Source organism: Podarcis bocagei (genome assembly GCF_964188305.1).
Source record: "Podarcis bocagei genome assembly, chromosome: 6".
NCBI classification, from domain to species: domain Eukaryota; kingdom Metazoa; phylum Chordata; class Lepidosauria; order Squamata; family Lacertidae; genus Podarcis; species Podarcis bocagei.
The window spans coordinates 59,013,907-59,032,044 of NC_138130.1; the positions used below are offsets into that span (position 1 = coordinate 59,013,907).

Consider the following 18,138-nt stretch of genomic DNA (forward strand, 5'->3'; position numbering starts at 1 on the left):
GAAAGTAATTACCTGTGGAGCATTACAGCTCTTTCTGAGACCGCTTGCCAATATGCAAATATGGAAACTGATGGACAGAGATTGTTCTGTGCATATCAACTTTTGAACCTCTGACCTTTGATTTCCATTCTTTCAGTTCTTTATAACAGGGACAATGGTTAGAAACCGTAATAATCAGTGCATGGAGTAAGGCAATCTCATCAAGGCATTTTATGAAGCGCAGGATTATGTAACATCCAAGCATCATTAGATGCAGCTTGGAGTCATAGACATCAAAATGATCACTTGGAGAAAGAAAGCTTTAATTTAGTCCCACCAGATATAAACATTAACTCTGTGGTTAAACAAAGAAGATGATCCAAAGTAAAAGACTAAGGAAATCTGTAGGTGAAATGACAACATGTGAAGGTGGCTATGGATTTTAACACAAGTGTTGTACAAATAATTAGATGGTTTTTGCTATGTTCTTAAAGTTTTGGACAAAAGAATCCCTGTTGTCATAGCTCTGAAATAGCGATGTGAAATTGGAAAGAAATGGTTAGGCCTTAGTATCACGCAATAATTGCACCCCCCCACTCAAACATCTTCAAGCTTAAAACACAAAATCTTCCTGTTAAGGATCACTATGAGTTTATTCCCCCCCCCCTTGCATTTCTCCTTGAAGAAGGCTTTAAAAAATAAAACAAAAGAGAATATTTTTTGCAATGTGGTCTATGTGAGGCTCTGTGAGACAGTATGGAAATTGCAGCTTGTGCAGAACACAATATCCTGGGCTGTGAGCACTATTGCTGTTCAGAACCACAATAAACTCCACTCTTGTGTGAACTGCAGTGTATGTAGTCAAGATTAACACAGGTTCCAAGTTAGGGGAAATCTGACCATGTTAGTTTCTGTTTCTAATTTTTACAATCTTACATTCAGTTCTCCACCATTTCCACATCAGTTTGTGATTTAAAAAAACTAATGAAAATTCAACAGCAAATTTCTCCCAATATATTCAGGGGTCCCAAGTGATGTCTGTGGAGCACCAGTAATTCATGAACTTTATTCAAGTGGTCCACTGGGGTGATTCTGCAAAGTGGCATAGCTGTGTGTGTGTTGTGTGAACAACAACAGGTGCAGCAACTGGTCTGTTTGAACTCAGCAGTCCACCTGGAAGGTGAGTGAGATGGTACATAAATGATGAGGAGAGAAGGCCCTGATATCAGCAGAAGAATGAAGCCTGGGTTGGTAGCATGAGATGGGTGTTCTCAAACATCCGAATGAAAGTTTGAAGGGAAAAACAGATCCATGCCAAAATGTCATGCCAACCTTGCTTATCTTGTAATCCATAAAATTGTGACCTACTTTCACTCACACTTGTGTTTTGGTCTTATTCAACCTCATCTCTGGAGCAGCCTAATGGCTGCCCCTCAAATGGGAGACAACCATCCATTTAGACAAAGGAGTTGCAATAAATTGTGTGTAAATATCCAGAAAGAATTCTTTTTTCTCAAAATTGGTACCATTAACTTGGGGTGTTCATATTTGCTTGAGTGGTAAAAGTTTAAAGGCCAGGACAGAATGTTCCTTTGCCACAGAATGCAACACTAAGAGCTCATAACCCCATTTCTAATGCTAATCTTGTGTTCGCAGTTCAGAAGAATCACTGTGTCTTTGCAGTTCAGAGCAAATTGCAACTGCAAACTAGTCTCTGGATTACATACTTTACTTCTACAATTGGTAAGGTATCATTTACATTTCCTAAAACTTCTTAAAACTTCATGAACTCCATACTTTGAGGAGATGGGGAGCAACACCACCACCCCATACTTGCATTGATCAGTCACCGACAATAAATTTAGAACATTGATGAGTGCAGAATTGAACTTACTTTATCTTTGTAAGGTGGATATGGGTGTTTTTATTTGCATTAAACATTTATTGGGCATTCTGCAACCTCTCCACTGCTTCTGTTTTCTGAAAGCCTCATGGAAGAAGCCTCTCCTGAAGCACAGTTAAGATGAGGATGCAATTGCCTACTGAATACATGAGATCAGAGCACTACCTTACTTTCTTTTTAAGGGAAATCCTTGCTTTTACCTTTAAAGAGAAATATTAGAAACTGTTGTTTTTTAAGAGTAAGAAGACCTCACTTTCTTAAACTGTCAAACAACTTCTAGGCAGTCAGTAGGCAGCCTCTCCACATTCTTGTGTTTACAAGAAAACCCAGCTGAGGACACACTAGCAGTCAACAAGGTGGGCTGGCTCTGCTCACCTGGCTTGGCCAACCTAGTGCTCCTGCTTATATGTTAGCACCATGCTGACCTCACCATTCCTTCTCTTCTCCCCCACTCCATCCCTGGATGCAGCAGTGACCTGGGCAGATGAGCACACCTGCCCCACACCATTGCCTGCAGGTGCAAGGGTATCATGGGATTTCCAGAAATAAGGGCATATTCAGAAGGTTGCAATATACAGACCACCATAAACATGATTTGTAGAATGAAAGAATGATGCTCTTGATTCAAATACCCATTGGTCACCTTGGATAGCCTGAAACTGACCCAAATGGAATGGGATTACAGCCAGTTTATGTACTTTTTAGCCACTTAAACTGTCTAGCGTGTTTCATTTCAGTGAGTTCTCTAAATTCCTGGCATATTTCTGCATCTTGCTAAACATTTTCTCTGTTGGCACAGAGGTTCAGATGACAGCTGATATATAAAGAGTGGGAAACTACTGAACCTTTTGTTTTCCTCTTTTTATTACCATATAAAACATAGCAAGTATGTGGACAGATTTGAACAACTATTCCTAATGTATGAGCTGATTGATCTTCCTTACAAGCCTCACTGGGCAGTGTTGCACACAAACTATTTTACCTGAAATATTTCTACTTCTTTGCTTTACAAATATATGCCCTAGGTGTTCAACAGAATATTTGGGGGTTAGTCACACATTCTCAGTAAAATAAATAACACTATGCAACATTCACACAATGCAGCAAGTAATATAAGAGAACTCAGGATACCTGACATTTCCCCCCAAACCAGTAGAAGAAAATCTTACCACAGCAACGAAGATAAAATATTGTTTGTATTGGAAGTGTGGTTTAATCTCATGTGCTTTGAAGAATATCATACATTATAAACTATGTCATATTGCCTATTTCTACATGCATCTAAAACAAAACAAAAAAATTATATTAATTCAAAATGCATTCCTCTTTAGTGGAGGTTCTTAGATTTTCAGATAACGTGGTTCAAACTATTTTCAGTTCTAAATGTAATGTTACATGGGCTTGGTTTGAAGGTCATAATTCCAGCTGCAAAACAATTTGCTTTGTTTCCCTGTTTATGCTTTCACATTGATATGTATGTAAATTTCCATCTGGCTAAGGTGTAAATCACTCCCAGCCAGTATGGATAACGGTCAGGGATGACGAGAGTTGTAATCCATAACATCTGGGGGATACCACGTTGGCTACCCATGGTCTACATAGCTTAACTGGAAGTCTGGCATTGGTTTAACTGTAGTTAATGCTAAAACCAAGAACACCTGATAGCCTAGAAACAGCATCATTTTTTTAAAAAAAACACCACACACACTAAAAACAAAAACAAACCCTGCAATGATTACAAATGGAGCGTGGAGCTGGACTAGGCCCAGTTTTGCCAGTTTCTTATTGTGGTGCTTGGAGTGGAGCTCTGCACCTTCTTCCCTACAATGCGAGCCAAGCTAGGATGCCACCATTCCCACTGCTCATGCTGCCTCTGCCTCCACCCCTGTGGAGCTCTTAGGAGCAGCAGCTGCAGCGAGCACAGTTCAAGTGAATCCACAAGTGGCCAACCCTCCTGGGTCCATGGAGCCCTGCTGCAGAACTCCCTTGAGTGTCATCTCAGTTCCCTGGAAGCCATTTGTCAAAATGACAAATTCCTCCCTTCCCTTCAAATATCAAGAATACAGTTTGTGTGTTTTCTATAGATTAGTTTCCACAGTCACCACAGTGTTGCCGCAACTGTGGCTTTGCTGACTACGTTGCCATCTTTGACTTTCTGAGGAGATATCAGATATGACGCAAGATTGGCTCAACAACAAACCAGAAGGCTCCACTTTGGGATAAATAATGCCCATTACTATCAATGATTGCCTACTTTTTACCTTTACCTTACTTTTTAGGGTCACAGTTACAACTGTAGTGATGTGTGCTTACTCATCAGCCAGATAGAACAATAACAACGGACAACAAGAAAAAAATATATTTCTGCTCTTTTAGTTACTAGGTCGAGGTCTCTCACTTAACAGAATCTGAACTAATGAAAAGCTTACTGTGTGAGCAACTGAAGCAATGTGTGTCAACAAGACAGAATTTCCTGATCATGTTGTAAGGACATGTGCAAAACTTATTGCTTGGGTCATGGAGTTAATGAAGGGCTAGAGCCTTAATAGGTAAAGAAATGATGAATAATCACTGTCGGAAGCACAAGTGAGCCAGCAAATGGAGTAGAGCAAATGTGGAATGCCGTATTTATCCTCAAGTTCTCTTTCCCCCTGCCACTGAGTTCCTTATGCTTTTGAGATGCTGAGTGATGCACTTTGTTTGCTAATCTTTTCTTCTCATTTCTGTTTAATCACTCTTAATTGGTAAATGTTAGATTTGACAGAACAAGGCTTTCATCAGCACAGAAGAAAGCTGTGGGGATTAGTATAGGGAATAAACACACATCTCTGCTCTTCATGCTGCAAAGAACAGCCATAGAAAGCTTTGTTGACTTGCTTCCAAACTAGGTTGTAGGTTATTTATTTTTAACTATTTATAGCAATAGCAATCACGTTAGCCTGCTTTTCAACATATGAGCCCAGAGTGGAGTAAGCTACAAATCAAAACACTGAAAGCAACTCACATACCATTTATACAGTACAGGTTTTAATTCCTGCAAGATCTGCTCCCTGCTTTCCTTGTGTTTTTCCACCTGGCCAGGGAGGATGAGATCCTGACTGGATGCAAGCTACACAAGCTGAGGCTGCTGAACAGACCCTTGGGCTGGGGTATTGTTTAGGGGTTTTTGCTGCTGTTGTTCCTGTTATTAAGATTATTTTTGTATCTTTATTTTTTATATTTTAGGATTTATATAAATTATTTCAATTTTGTTGTGTACTCTTTGTTGTGCTTTCTTTATTGTTTATGACTACTTTTCTAATTATTCAAATATTTTGCATGTTGCAAAGCTGCCTTGAGCATGGCTTTGACTGTTGAAAGCAGAATACAAATAAAATGAGGAAGAGGAGAAAAATATTAGTCTACTTTAAAAAAAAAACCACACAAAAAACCCCCACAAACTGCAGAATGAGCTCCTTACTTTGCAGCCACAGAACTAATATTAATATCCTACCACTGCTGGTGGTACATCAAGACCTCCTGCCCAGTCTGATATCTGAGGATATTGACAGACCAAAACATCAAGATTTTTTTTCTGTTATGTGCATCCCAGATTAGGAAGAACAAATTGAATCCAGTTGGTGCTTCCTGTGTATTGATCAGGTGGCTGGTACTACTCTTATCCCCTATAATTCAACTAACACAATATAAAAATATACAGATGGATGGGAATTATTTTAGTTACATCTCATACAGGATATGTATTCTTAGATCCCCCAGTGTTGTGGTGGTTGCTTTAAAGCTTTTCTAGCAGCATTGGGGAATGGGCACAATCCATTTCCCTGTGGAATTTTCCAGAGAAGATGCTGCTTATTCTATAGTAGTTCTGGTCATAGTTGTTGTTAAATAATAACAATAACAACAACAACAACAACAACAACAACAACAACAGCAGCAGCAGCAGCAGCAGCAGCAGCAGCAGTAGTAGTAGTAGTAGTAGAGTAGTGTTGTTATTTATTTATTTATACCCCGCCCATCTGGTTGAGTTTCCCAGGCACTTTGGGTGGCTCCCAATCAAGTGTTAAAAACAATAAAGCATTAAATCTTAAAAACTTCCCTAAACAGGGCTGCCTTCAGATGTTTTTTTAAAAATAAGATAGCTGCTTATTTCCTTGACATCTGATGGGAGGGCATTCCACAGGGCGGGTGCCACTACCAAGAAGGCCCTCTGTCTGGTTCCCTGTAACCTCACTTCTTGCAATGAGGGAACCGCTAGAAGGCCCTTGGCGCTGGATCTCAGTGTCCGGGCAGAACGATGGGGTGGAGATGCTTCTTCAGGTATTATCATTATTTTACCTTCAGAGAAAATAGGAGCTTCAGACAGAGACCAACATTTCACAGGTGGTGTGGAATGAAGGAAAGAGAGTGGGGGAGAGGGAGATGATGCATATGCAGGGGACAGCAGTATTGGGACCATGGCGTGTAAAAAGATAATATAACTTGCCTACACACAGAGAGAGAATGACCACCCCCTCACCCACTTAAAGCTACATTTTGCTATGAGTGAGGAGCTCTTACAAGTGCCAAAGACATCTTCTCTCCTGAAGCAAATATCAGTTGAGGAAGGTGTGAAGGGGTAAAGTTTGTGCAGTGTCCCACACACCGTAGTTCTGGTCCTAATGTTTCTTGTAGCTAGTTCTGCCTGATGAACAGTGCATTCCAGACCATGCCAACTCAGAAGTCCTTTTGACTTCATTGGGTCTTACACGCAAGTGGGGTTAGGAATACAATCTTAGACTGGAAAGCAGTACAGCCACAAAGGATTAATGAGTCCTCCACTCACCTACCTTGCAGACGGCTTCTTTAAAGTTAAAACCAAAACCTCAGGATCTTCCATGGATCTCCCATGGATCTCCCACGTACCACCTAATTTGGCCCTTAGGTGTGGAGAATCACTAATGCAGACCCTCCAAGTGTCCCTGTTTTCCAGGGATGTCCCTCATTAAAAGAAGCCATCCCAGTTTCTGATTTGATCCTGGAATGTTCCACTTTTCCTTAGGATGTCCCTATTTTCATTGGAGAAACATTGGAGGGTATGGAGTTATCTGACCCCTGTGCTGTCTGAAGGCAATCCTGTATAGGGAAGTTTTTCAAAAAATGTGTAATGTTTTATTATGTTTTTATATATGTTGGAAGCTGCCTAGAGTGACTGGGGCAACCCAGTAAAATGTGTGGGGTATAAATAGTAAAATTATCAGTATGGAATGGGACATCCCTATTTTCATCAGAGAAATGTTGAAGGGTATGCAAATGGTGTTCAATTGTATCAGATCCATGTATATGCATTGAGCTATTTATTGTGGGTGGTTATCTTTGCTTCATCCAGTAGAAATACAAGAGGAAAAAATGCATTAATTCCATTGCAACATACCACTAGATTCATATTAATTTCTAATAACAAATAAAAATGAAAACTCTATTATTTATTTGTATTGATTTCTATTCAGGCTGATTAGTTACTAGATCTAGTTAAATTTCTACAGTATTTATTAGGTGGTTTATGTGATTAGTTTTGTTCTCATTTCATTAAATAAATCATTTGCACTAGTCAGCTATAACTTGGGGAAAGTTGCCAAAAATATTAATCAGAAACCATTATTTGATGAAAACAATCACACCCTGGACTGAAACTGTGGAATAAACAGTTCTGAGGCCATATATTCCAGCATTTATTAGTTGCATTCATATTTTCATTACACCAAGCAGTAATATTAATTTCGATAGTCTTCCTCAAAGTGGTAAAATAAATCTTATGCAGAAGTATTTGCAAGCTTAGGGACTTCATCAAGCCCTTTTTCTTCCAAGTTTTGGCTTTAAAATAAACTAGCTCTGTACTTTTATCACTAAACTAATTAGCTGTGATGCTTGGGAATATACAGAAAATGGAAGGAAAATTAATTCGGCAAATAAAGATATAAGTATATATTCTTGTTGCTCATTTTTTATTTAACTATTATTTTTTAAATCATATGGTCCTTGGGGGGGGGGGGGAGCAGATCTTCCTATCCATGGTCAGAGGGAAATCCTTTACTTTAGAGAGGGAAATCTGATGTCAGATACCCGCTTCTCAATACTAAAGCAATATCAGAGTTCTTATGCCAGTAAGGTCTAAAGTGGGCTTCCCAGACTGAATAGGGAAAAGGCACAGATCTGAAGAGTTTTATGTCTTTCTGCTCCCTCAACATGTTCCTAGGCTCAATATAAATCAGTTCCTATGGTTTTGCTCTCATTGTTCCGTGTGTGTGTGTGTGTGAGACAGAGAGAGAGAGAGTGAGTGAGAGAGAGAGAGAAAGCCATAAAAGGGATTGACAAGTGGTTACTCAGTGAATCCATGTAGAGCTTGCTCATTGGCACATCTGCAACATGCCTAAGTGTGTATGCTTGTGTGTGCATCTATTCTTCCTCATCAATAGTATATTCAGGAGCCTGAATGTCCAAAAGAGGGTTTCTATATGTACCTGCAGCTGTTTTCATAGAATCATAGAATAGAATCATAGAGTTGGAATAGACCACAAGGGCCATCGAGTCCAACCCCCTGCCAAGCAGGAAACACCATCAGAGCACTCCTGACATATGGTTGTCAAGCCTCTGCTGTTTTACCATGGATAATTTTAAATACCAATGCAGGGTTTTTTGGATGATCTTAAAGATCTTGGCAAGACACAGTGGAACAGAAAGCCTCTATGTTAGGGGTTGGGACTTGTGGCCCTCCAGTTGTTATGAGACCAAAACTCTATAAGAATGTAAGAAGAGTCTGCTGGAATAGGCCAATGTCCATATGGCCTAACATCCTGCTTTCACTGTAACCTGGGAATGATGAAAGTTGGACTCCAACATTTCTAAAACCACAGATGTTCCACACCCCTGATCTATGGTATGTAAATCCCAAAACCTTTGGAGATCTGTAGGCCAAAGCATGGGTTTTCAAGTGTGCCTGGAAGACAATAGAGAACTCATTATTTCATAGGGTTTTGCTGAATTTTCACGAGATTCTTTTTTCATCAGGAAAGCTTACATTTTGGGTATGTGCATGCAAAGTTTTCTTTAAAGATAAAACCCCCAGGAGGGAGGGCAAAAATGCCTTTTGCTACAAAACTGTGTTCTTGTTCTCCTTTGCCAAAGAAACAGTAATTTTAAAGGAGGCGGTTGGCCACATTATGCACAGCATAATTTTTGCTGCCTCATTTGCCTAGATAGAGGGGAAATCGCACTGCACAGAATGCAGTAATTTTGTCCTTTAAAGTGGCTGATTTTGAAAGAACAGAACATTGTTGCCACAAAGGAAGGAAACATTGTGTGCTCCTGAAGGGTCACCGGAATGGATGCCTCTTTTTCAGGGCCAAGCTGTTTTGTGAAAAATTTTGTTAAAAGCTCAGCTCTCATATTTGGCTACTATGGCTGCTGTTGTGCCCAACTCCATCTGCCCTCATTCATGTGATCCTTCTCTCTGCCTGTCTCTCTCCCTACCCCTCGCTCTCCTTTTGTTGATTTTGAATTTGACTGTATCAAAAAGTAATTGAGTACAGGCAAGACCATTTTCCATCTGGTTAGTGTTTGAGAGGGTATATTGAGTATGTTTTATGCCATCATTCCCTATTTCACCATGAGCGGCATGTACTGTTAGCAAATTGGTTGGCTAATGGCCCACAAGGGTTGGTCAGTGTTTTCCCAGTAGTCATGAAATAGCTGGGTCTTCCTTGGCTGTTCTAAGGATTCAGGCAGACTTTATGTATGTTCCAATTCAGCATTAATGAGCAGATTTTCCCAAGGAAAGCGGGGGGGGGCAGAAATATGCTCAAGCATAGAACTTTAAACCTCTGGTGTGTTCCTAGAAAGTGCAGGGCAAAAGGTAAGTGTGGATGAACCCTTATGGGAAGAACTCAAAAGAGCTAGTGACATTTGTACAGTAGTACCTCAGGTTACAGACGCTGCAGGTTACAGACTCAACTAACCCAGAAATAGCACCTCGGATTAAGAATTTTGCTTCAGGATGAGAACAGAAATTGTGCTCTGGTGGCGTGGCGGCAGCAGGAGGCCCCATTAGCTAAAGTGGTACCTCAGGTTAAGAACAGACCTCCAGAATAAATTAAATTCTTAACCCGAGGTACCACTGTATAACCTATTCCACACTAGCTAGGAGCAATGTAATTCAGGTCTCTCCTCATGTAAAAAAATGAAGAATTTTGAGTTACAGAAGGCAACTTTAATGTGTTTTGCTTAGCCTTTCTTGGGAATATGATGCGGAGCAGTAGATATGCTCCTTTTAGTAGTGCTTTGGCTTCATCTGTGGTCAGTTTATACCAGTAGCTGCTGGTGAGGCAATTGTAGTGGTGGGTTCTGCTTCTCTCCTGGCTTCCCAGCACATCAGGCCACTGGTGCTTAGCAAGGGGGACAGGGGCAAGGCAGCAGGAGTTTTGTGGTTGCTCCGGCAGGGCCAATCCAATACACCTGACACAGTGCCCCACTGTGCATGCACAATTCTAAGCACCTGCTGCCTTGCCACCCCTTCACTCTTGGTAAGCATCATTGACCCACTGTGTTGGGAAGCTGGAGGAGCAACAGAGCCCCATCCACACTGTCTCACTAGCCACTACTGGCTTTGTTGTTGTTTATTTGTTTAGTCGTGTCCGACTCTTCATGACCCCATGGACCAGAGCACGCCAGGCACTCCTGTCTTCCACTGCCTCCTGCAGTTTGGTCAAACTCATGCTGGTAGCTTCGAGAACACTGTCCACTACTGGCTTATACAGTTATAAATAAACCCCAATACTGTTTTACATAAGCAAAGCACAATGTTTCCAGGAATGGCGGAGTTATTCAATTCCATTAGCATTCAAAGTCAAACCTAATTCACACTTTCTAAAACAATACATGAACTGAAACACAGGCAACCTTCAAAATGTGCACTTAACTACATTTTACAAGGCAGTTATACAGCCAAGTAATGTATACCAAAAAAAGGCATTCTAGGGTATGGTGTGCATAAATATGAATATATTACTTAAAATAGCAGTAGGGGAAACTTTATGCAAAAAAATGTATATTTGGCAAAATTCCAGGCAAAAAAATCTGTATATTAGGAGAATTTGGCACTAAAATACTGATGGAGTTTTATGACAGCTTCTTTTTAAAAAAAATAAAAATCATGAACTGATGTGGAAATTTGAATAACTAAACTAAGACTGGTAAGATAAGAAACTGAGAGAGACCAACATTGACAGATTCACTCCTCTCTAGTTTTCAGAGATGGGTTCTTCCCAAGATAAACAAGTGCTGCTGCTAGAACTTCTCATTCCTTAGATAATTAAGGAACATACATAGCAATGTCTGGACAACAGACAGATTTTGTGCCAATCACCTAAAAGACCTACTACTTCCTTTCCAACGAAGAGCTTTTATGCTAGCAAGACTAAATGCTTTCCCCTTTGCAGTGACCACAGGTAGATACTTGCAGATTCCTTATCAATCTCACCTGTTTGCCTGTAATCAGGGAGTACCAGATTCACTGGACCATATTCTTTTGGACTGCCCTTTGCACAGCAAACAGATGCTGAGCAAGATGTTGGACCTGCGCCCCATGGCTCCAAGAGAAAGCCAAATGAGGTTCCTCCTAGTGGATAGGGACAAGGACGTTACTGCCCCAGTGGCGTCCTTTTTAATCTCCATCTTACCCAAAAGGGTTCTTAATTATTCATCCCTCTAGGGAACAGACAAGATGAAGCAGAACAATCAAGTACCTTGTTGTCAGGGAACTGACATCGGAGCAGAGTGGAGAGGCTAGGCTCCCAAATTCTGCAGGAGAGGGAACTAGTAAGGGAAGAGAGAGAACGTCCTCTGGGGAAAGAAGTCCAGGTGACACCAGGAAGAAGGGAGAGGCAGAGAGCACTTCGGAGGGGAGGCTCCGAGACTCTTCCAGTGAAGTCAGTGAGGAGAGTGGAGGACCACCGCTTGGCACGCCCACTCTGCGCAGAAGGCTTCTGCGCAGAGAGGCGAGGCGAAGGTTGTCCATTAAGGAATTCTTATGCTGGAGGAAATTTAGGAGACACCCACTGACGGATTCTGCCAGCGACTGAGCAGCAGCGCAAAAGGGCTGCTCAGCCGGGGAAAGACGCAACCACCCCAAGCAGTTGGGAACGGCTGGAGGTTTACACACAAGCAACCCCAATTCCCATGATACTTGTGATCCTCAACAGCCTAACTCCTGTCCCTTTTAAATTTATCCTAGTGTTTTGATATGCTTTAACTCATAATTCTAATAAAGGTATTTGTATTTGTTTGTACATCTCACTCTGATAGTTTGAATCCAGTTTAACTGTAGATAGCCAGTTATAGCACACATTTACTCTAATGTGCTCTGTTTTTGTGCATTACTTATTTTTCACAAGCAATATTTAGAGGCAATCCCTTTCTGTTGGGCTTCTCTTCCTTTCAAACAAACTCTGGCTCTGGGGGAGATGGATGTCAAAGACATGTTACTGCCCTTAACTTTTCTCAAATGTTGAGAAAATGGGAGCTAGCAGATAATGATGGGAGGAAAGGGGAAGAGATTTAACCATCTGCCTCTTCTGACATAATGTTGTTGAAGAATGGAGGTGCCTGGTGGAGTGAAAAATAGGCCTATTGTGCCCATCCTACATCTTTAGGATTATCCCAAACCTCTGGCTTTTGGAAACTAGATAAACACTAGGATTTTTAGAACAGCTATTCACTAACATAAAATGCATTATGCTGTATTCTCAGAACTTATTTTTGAAAAAGAAAAGAAGAAAAAAACTATACATGAGGGAGTGAACAATCTTCAGAGCACATATTAGAGAATACTGGATGGAGGCTATAATATACTGTAGTATAAGAGAAAGAACCCCCTTAGATAAAGCTGAAAAGGGGGGGGGGAATCGTTTTAGGATATTCATGTCCCCCAGGGAGCAGAAACCATTGACCAATTCTTTTCCAGAGACTTTTTTTTATTTCAGTAATATTTGAAAGACCTTCTGAACTTGGAATAACCCAGAGGGTATTCTTCTCTGCTACACTTTTAAAACACAATCCACAGGCTTTGGTTATTAAAGCACTAAGATTCCCCCATGTAGAACAAATAATAAAAGCTGTCAGAGAAATACCTTGGCAGTATTATAGAAATGTGACATTTCCCCCCATGAAACACACTTGACCAAGAATGAAAGAAATAATCACAAAACTGATCCTAGTGGAAAAATACTAATAGATACAGCAAGAAGAATTTAATATAATACAGTGGACGCTCAGGTTGTGAACGTTATCCGTGCGGGAAGCACATTTGCAACGCACAGGGTTCACAACCCACAGCGCCGCATCTGCACACGCGTGGGTCGCGATTCGGTGCTTCTGCGCATGCATAAGCGCCAAAACCTAGAAGTAACCCATTCCAGTACTTCCGGGTTCAGCGCAGTGTGCAACCTGAAATCGTGCAACCCAAAGCGTCTGTTTTAACAAGCTTTATTTCTTAGTTATGGCAATGGTGGCCAATGTGGTGCCCCTTAGATGTTGATGGATTTCAACTCCTGTCATTATGCCATTTTCAGTCCAGTATCATCTGAAGGTCAACATGTTGGCTACCCACAAATTGAAACATAGGAATTCTGCATCAGAAAGTATGGCTGTGCACTGGCTCTGGCAAAATGCCAGCTCCTGGACCACATCAGGATTTCACTAGGGTGGATTGAGATAGCCCCAGATAGCTCTGGGTCTGGATTCAGTTTGGGCCACCTGGAATAATCTGGGACAGTTGAAAGGAGTAGAGAAATTGGATGGCCCTTCTCTGCAGCAGCAGAATGGGTGGAGGGGGAAATGATTTTGCACCCAGCCTTCTGCAGAGAGAAGGCAGCAGGTTTCTGCCTTGCTCATAAAAGTGAGCAAAAGACAAGACAGCAGCACATACTTTCATGAACTAACCAGTTGGAAGCATCATTTTCTTATTTCCATTTTGCATACTTTACAGTAAAAACCTGACATTTGGCAAATGTTGACCTTTACTGGTAATTTTAAGCAACCAGGATGAAATGCCTTTTATTGGTAAATAAAGAAAATGTGAATAACAATTAGACATTTATCAGATTTACGTACTCAATTAGCCTTGCAATTTTGAATTAAATGCCAGTTATAATTGTGCCACACAGCTTGTTTGGGATATTTATAGCCAAGTCAGAGTAAATGATAGAAATACTGTAGACTGGTCATTTTTCCAGAAACACTCATTTATTCCTGAAATTTATCAGTCAGTGGTCCTGTGTATACTAACAAGCAACATGGAACTCCTGTCTTTGACATTGCACCCATTACTCCAGCAATCTTTTTCTAGAAATCTGTCTGTTCTAGAAATCTTGCACGGTAATCCTTTGCATGTTTACTCAGAATTAAATCCCCTTGAATTCTATGAAGTTTACTCCCAGGTTAATGTGTACATGATTACGGCCCCAATTATTAATCTTTCTAGGTTGTGCAGTGGTACCTCTGGTTATGAACTTCATTCGTTCCGGAGGTCCGTTCTTAACCTGAAAATGTTCTTAACCTGAGGTACCTTTTTAGCTAATGGGGCCTCCTGCTGCCACCACACAATTTCTGTTTTCATCCTGATTTAAAGTTCTTAACCCGAGGTACTACTTCCGGGTTAGCGGAGTCTGTAACCCGAAGTGTTTGTAATCCAAGGTGTTTGTAACCCGAGGTACCACTGTATTTTTAAAAATGGAACCTTCATTATTATAAAGTGGGGTAGAGAAACTGTGGCCCAACAGATATTGCTGAACTGCAACTTCCATCAGCCCCAGCAAGCATGGCCAATGGCAATAATAATGATGATGGGATGCAAGGATGATAGGAGTTGTAGTTTAGGAACATTTGGAACATTCCACACCTCTGTTATAAAGGATGCAGCTATCCACTGAGCCTTTCACCTGCCTTTGCAGGACCAACCCACCTATGAGGCAAGGCAAGGTGACTGTCTCAGATGGCAGGATCCACAGGGGCAGCAAGAATCAAAATGTCTTTGTATATATAGGACTTTTTCATGTGCTCCAGCAGTCCCTCTTTTTCCTGCTTCCAGTGTGTGTCCAGAAGATGCATAAATTTAGCTGGCACGTAGGTCAGAATCTAGTCATCTTTTTTAGTGGTAGAGCATCATTTTATAAATCTATAAAACACACACACTCAGTGGTTTCCTAAGCAATGCAATAAATGGTTTGTGGTCTGATTCCAAAGCCAGTTTCTGGCCATAAATGTATTGATTAAATCATCCATGCTCAGGTAATATTTCCAACATCTCCTTCTCAATTTGTGCATATCTGGTTTCTGCATCTGACAGTGATTTGGATGCAAGTGCTATTGGCTGCCAACAGTCATAATATTTCTGTAAAATCACTCTACCTAGCTCAAATAGTGTTGAAATTTTATAGACCTTTCCGGAGTATATAGTCATTTAATATTGGGTCCCATATCCCATTTTCTTCCCTGAGGTTGTCCATCATTGCTTCCATTCTGCATCCCAGCTCATTCTTTCATGCTCAGAAACTGTCCACAGAGGAAATGGAGAAAATGCATTTTCCATAATAACCCACCCTTACTCCGAAATCTACCTTTAACTAGTCATGTGCCAATATTGCCATTTAGCCTGTATTCTTATAGCCATGTCCCTGAAAGTAAGCCCTGCTGAGTAGATAGTTGTCCCAATTTTCCAGGGACAGTCCTGGAATTACGAAAGCCATCCTGGCTTTTGATTTGATCCCAGAATGTCCCTATTTCCCCTGCCAGTGCTGCCACCATTGAGCTTGGGGTGGAGGATGAGGTATCACTTGTACCAAGTGGGGGCAGCGGTGAGGGAGCATCCCATGGCCTCTGTATGGCGTCTCCATGGCTGCTGCTGCCAGCTTCCCCCCTTGGGCAGCTCATAGCTGTTGCTGGACAGTAGAGGAGAGGCTGCCCCCATCAAGGCCCAGCTCCACATGACACACCAGCTCTGAGAGGCAGGCAGAAGGCAGGGCTGCCCTGGGAGCGAAGGAAGGGGGAGCACAGCAGAGTGCAATGAGTCTTTGTGCATCTGCACCTCATCTTGCCCCTTTTTAAAATTTATTTATTGCTGTGTGTTCTTTTGTAAATCTATCAAAGAATAAAATAAAGATCAGATCAAGGGGTTTTCTCAGAATGGTGGAAGGTGTGTGTGCTGTGTCCTGTTGGTGTACGGTAAAGTTACCTTGGTGTACGGTTGGTGTACGGTAAAGGTAAATGACCCCTGGATGGTTAAGTCCAGTGAAAGGCGACTCTGGGGTGTGGTGCTCATCTCGCTTCAGGCCGAGGGAGCCGGTGTTTGTCCACAGACAGCTTTCTGGGTCATGTGGCCATGACTCGCTTCTGCTGTAATGGGAAACCATGATATGTGCCAGAGTGCACAGAGATGCCATCTACTTTTCCACCACAGCGGTACCTCTTTATGTACTTTCTCTGGTGGTGGTGCCTTTCTTTTGATAGGAAATGCTCTGTGGGTGGAGGGACAAAATGGGTGGGTGTGTCGAGGAGGGTCAGTTGGGGAGAGTCAGAAATGTTCCTATTTTCACCTGAGGAATGCTGAAGGGCATGGATACATACAGGATCACATGGTAAAATATCTCCCTTAGTACAGTTAACCTCATATTTATTCATGCCACCAACAATTTGGGATACAATTCTAGTTAGCTGCAGCAGCATTTAAGGCTTGCCAAATCTTGTGATCACATTTATTTGGGGTTGAGTTCCACATTATGTCTAAACCGACTGCACGTCTCATGTGATGTTGTGGTTACATTTTTAGTATTAAGATTATGCCAAGGATTAGACAATCTCTACTGTACAAACAGAGCCTTAGCTGCATTTTTAAAAACGTTGTTCTGGGCATGTGCCTTAAAACCCCCTTTGCTTCTTTTTTTCAGGATGCTGCTCTGGAGCAATTCATTAATGAATGACACCATGTATAGCAACTATTTAAAATGTGCTCTGTATGCATGTGCAGTATTTGTGCAGGCTGATCATGTTTATTCAGAAGTGTGTTCCACTGATTGGAGTGGGATTTATTCTCACTCAGTAAGTAAGTGTGCATGAGAATGCAATAAGATGCATTAGTATAGGATAAAAATCCTTAGGATTGATAAGTTCTGGGAGTCAGGGGCATGGAAACCAGCTAAGACATGGAACACTGAGTTAGACAAACCTCTAATACCCATATACCAAATTAAATTATACATTCCTTTTCTCTGTCTTGTGAGAAGCCCTAGAAAAATGGTTAATCAGTCAAAAGAAGAGAATGAACAGTGTTATGTTCAAGGTGAGAAATAAAAAGCAAGCAATAGTGGTTGTATCCTACAGATAACCACTCACTAAGTCTCCAAGTTTCAATCCCAAAATGGCACAACAACTTTAGCAGAAGAACCAAAAAGTTTAGTAGGGGAACCCACTAAGGTGAATAACCTAAAGCTGAGCATACTCTGTGCTCTCCTGAATGACGATGGAGTGTTGGAAAAACAACTGGGGGGGGGAGCCTTGAGGAAAGGATGGAATAGAATATCCTGGGAAGGGTCCTGGTTGGCTGACTGACATGTTGAATAGGTGCACTTCAGGCACCACTTGTACTCATAAAATTTCCACAACTGTTCACTTGTTTAGTTCTTGTGAAGTGTGCAAAACATTTACAAATTAAGGACGGCATCTTGAAATCAGTCATGCACAAAAAATGCCCTTAAATAGAGTTGATCTGTGTGTACTTTGCTTCAGGATTGCAATCCCAATGTTGCGCCTGCTGAGCCCAACTAATTGGGATAGGACTTCAGCACTCAGCAGGTACCTGTGGCAAAAAAGGACATGGCTGCTTGCATCATTGTTACAGGTGAGCAATTCCCTCCTCCCAAAAAAGCTCAATAAAAATTAATTTGGGGGTGGCTAAACTAAATTTATAGGGACACGGGTGGCGCTGTGGGTTAAACCACAGAGCCTAGGACTTGCCGATCAGAAGGTCGGCGGTTCGAAACCCCACAATGGGGTGAGATCCCATTGCTTGGTCCCTGCTCCTGCCAACCTAGCAGTTCGAAAGCATGTCAAAGTGCAAGTAGATAAGTAGGTACCGCTCTGGCGGGAAGGTAAATGGCGTTTCCGTGCGCTGCTCTGGTTCGCCAGAAGTGGCTTAGTCATGCTGGCTACATGACCCGGAAGCTGTACACCGG

At 41.5% G+C, this 18,138-nt stretch overlaps 1 long non-coding RNA gene across 1 annotated transcript; it reads left to right on the plus strand.

Moving 5' to 3' along the window:
- Positions 1–1,098: 1,098 nt before the first annotated feature.
- LOC308590081 lies at positions 1,099–17,724 on the plus strand. The gene is made up of 3 exons (XR_014009686.1): positions 1,099–1,159; positions 1,636–1,722; positions 17,693–17,724. It is a non-coding gene; the product is annotated as an uncharacterized lncRNA (long non-coding RNA).
- Positions 17,725–18,138: the final 414 nt, after the last annotated feature.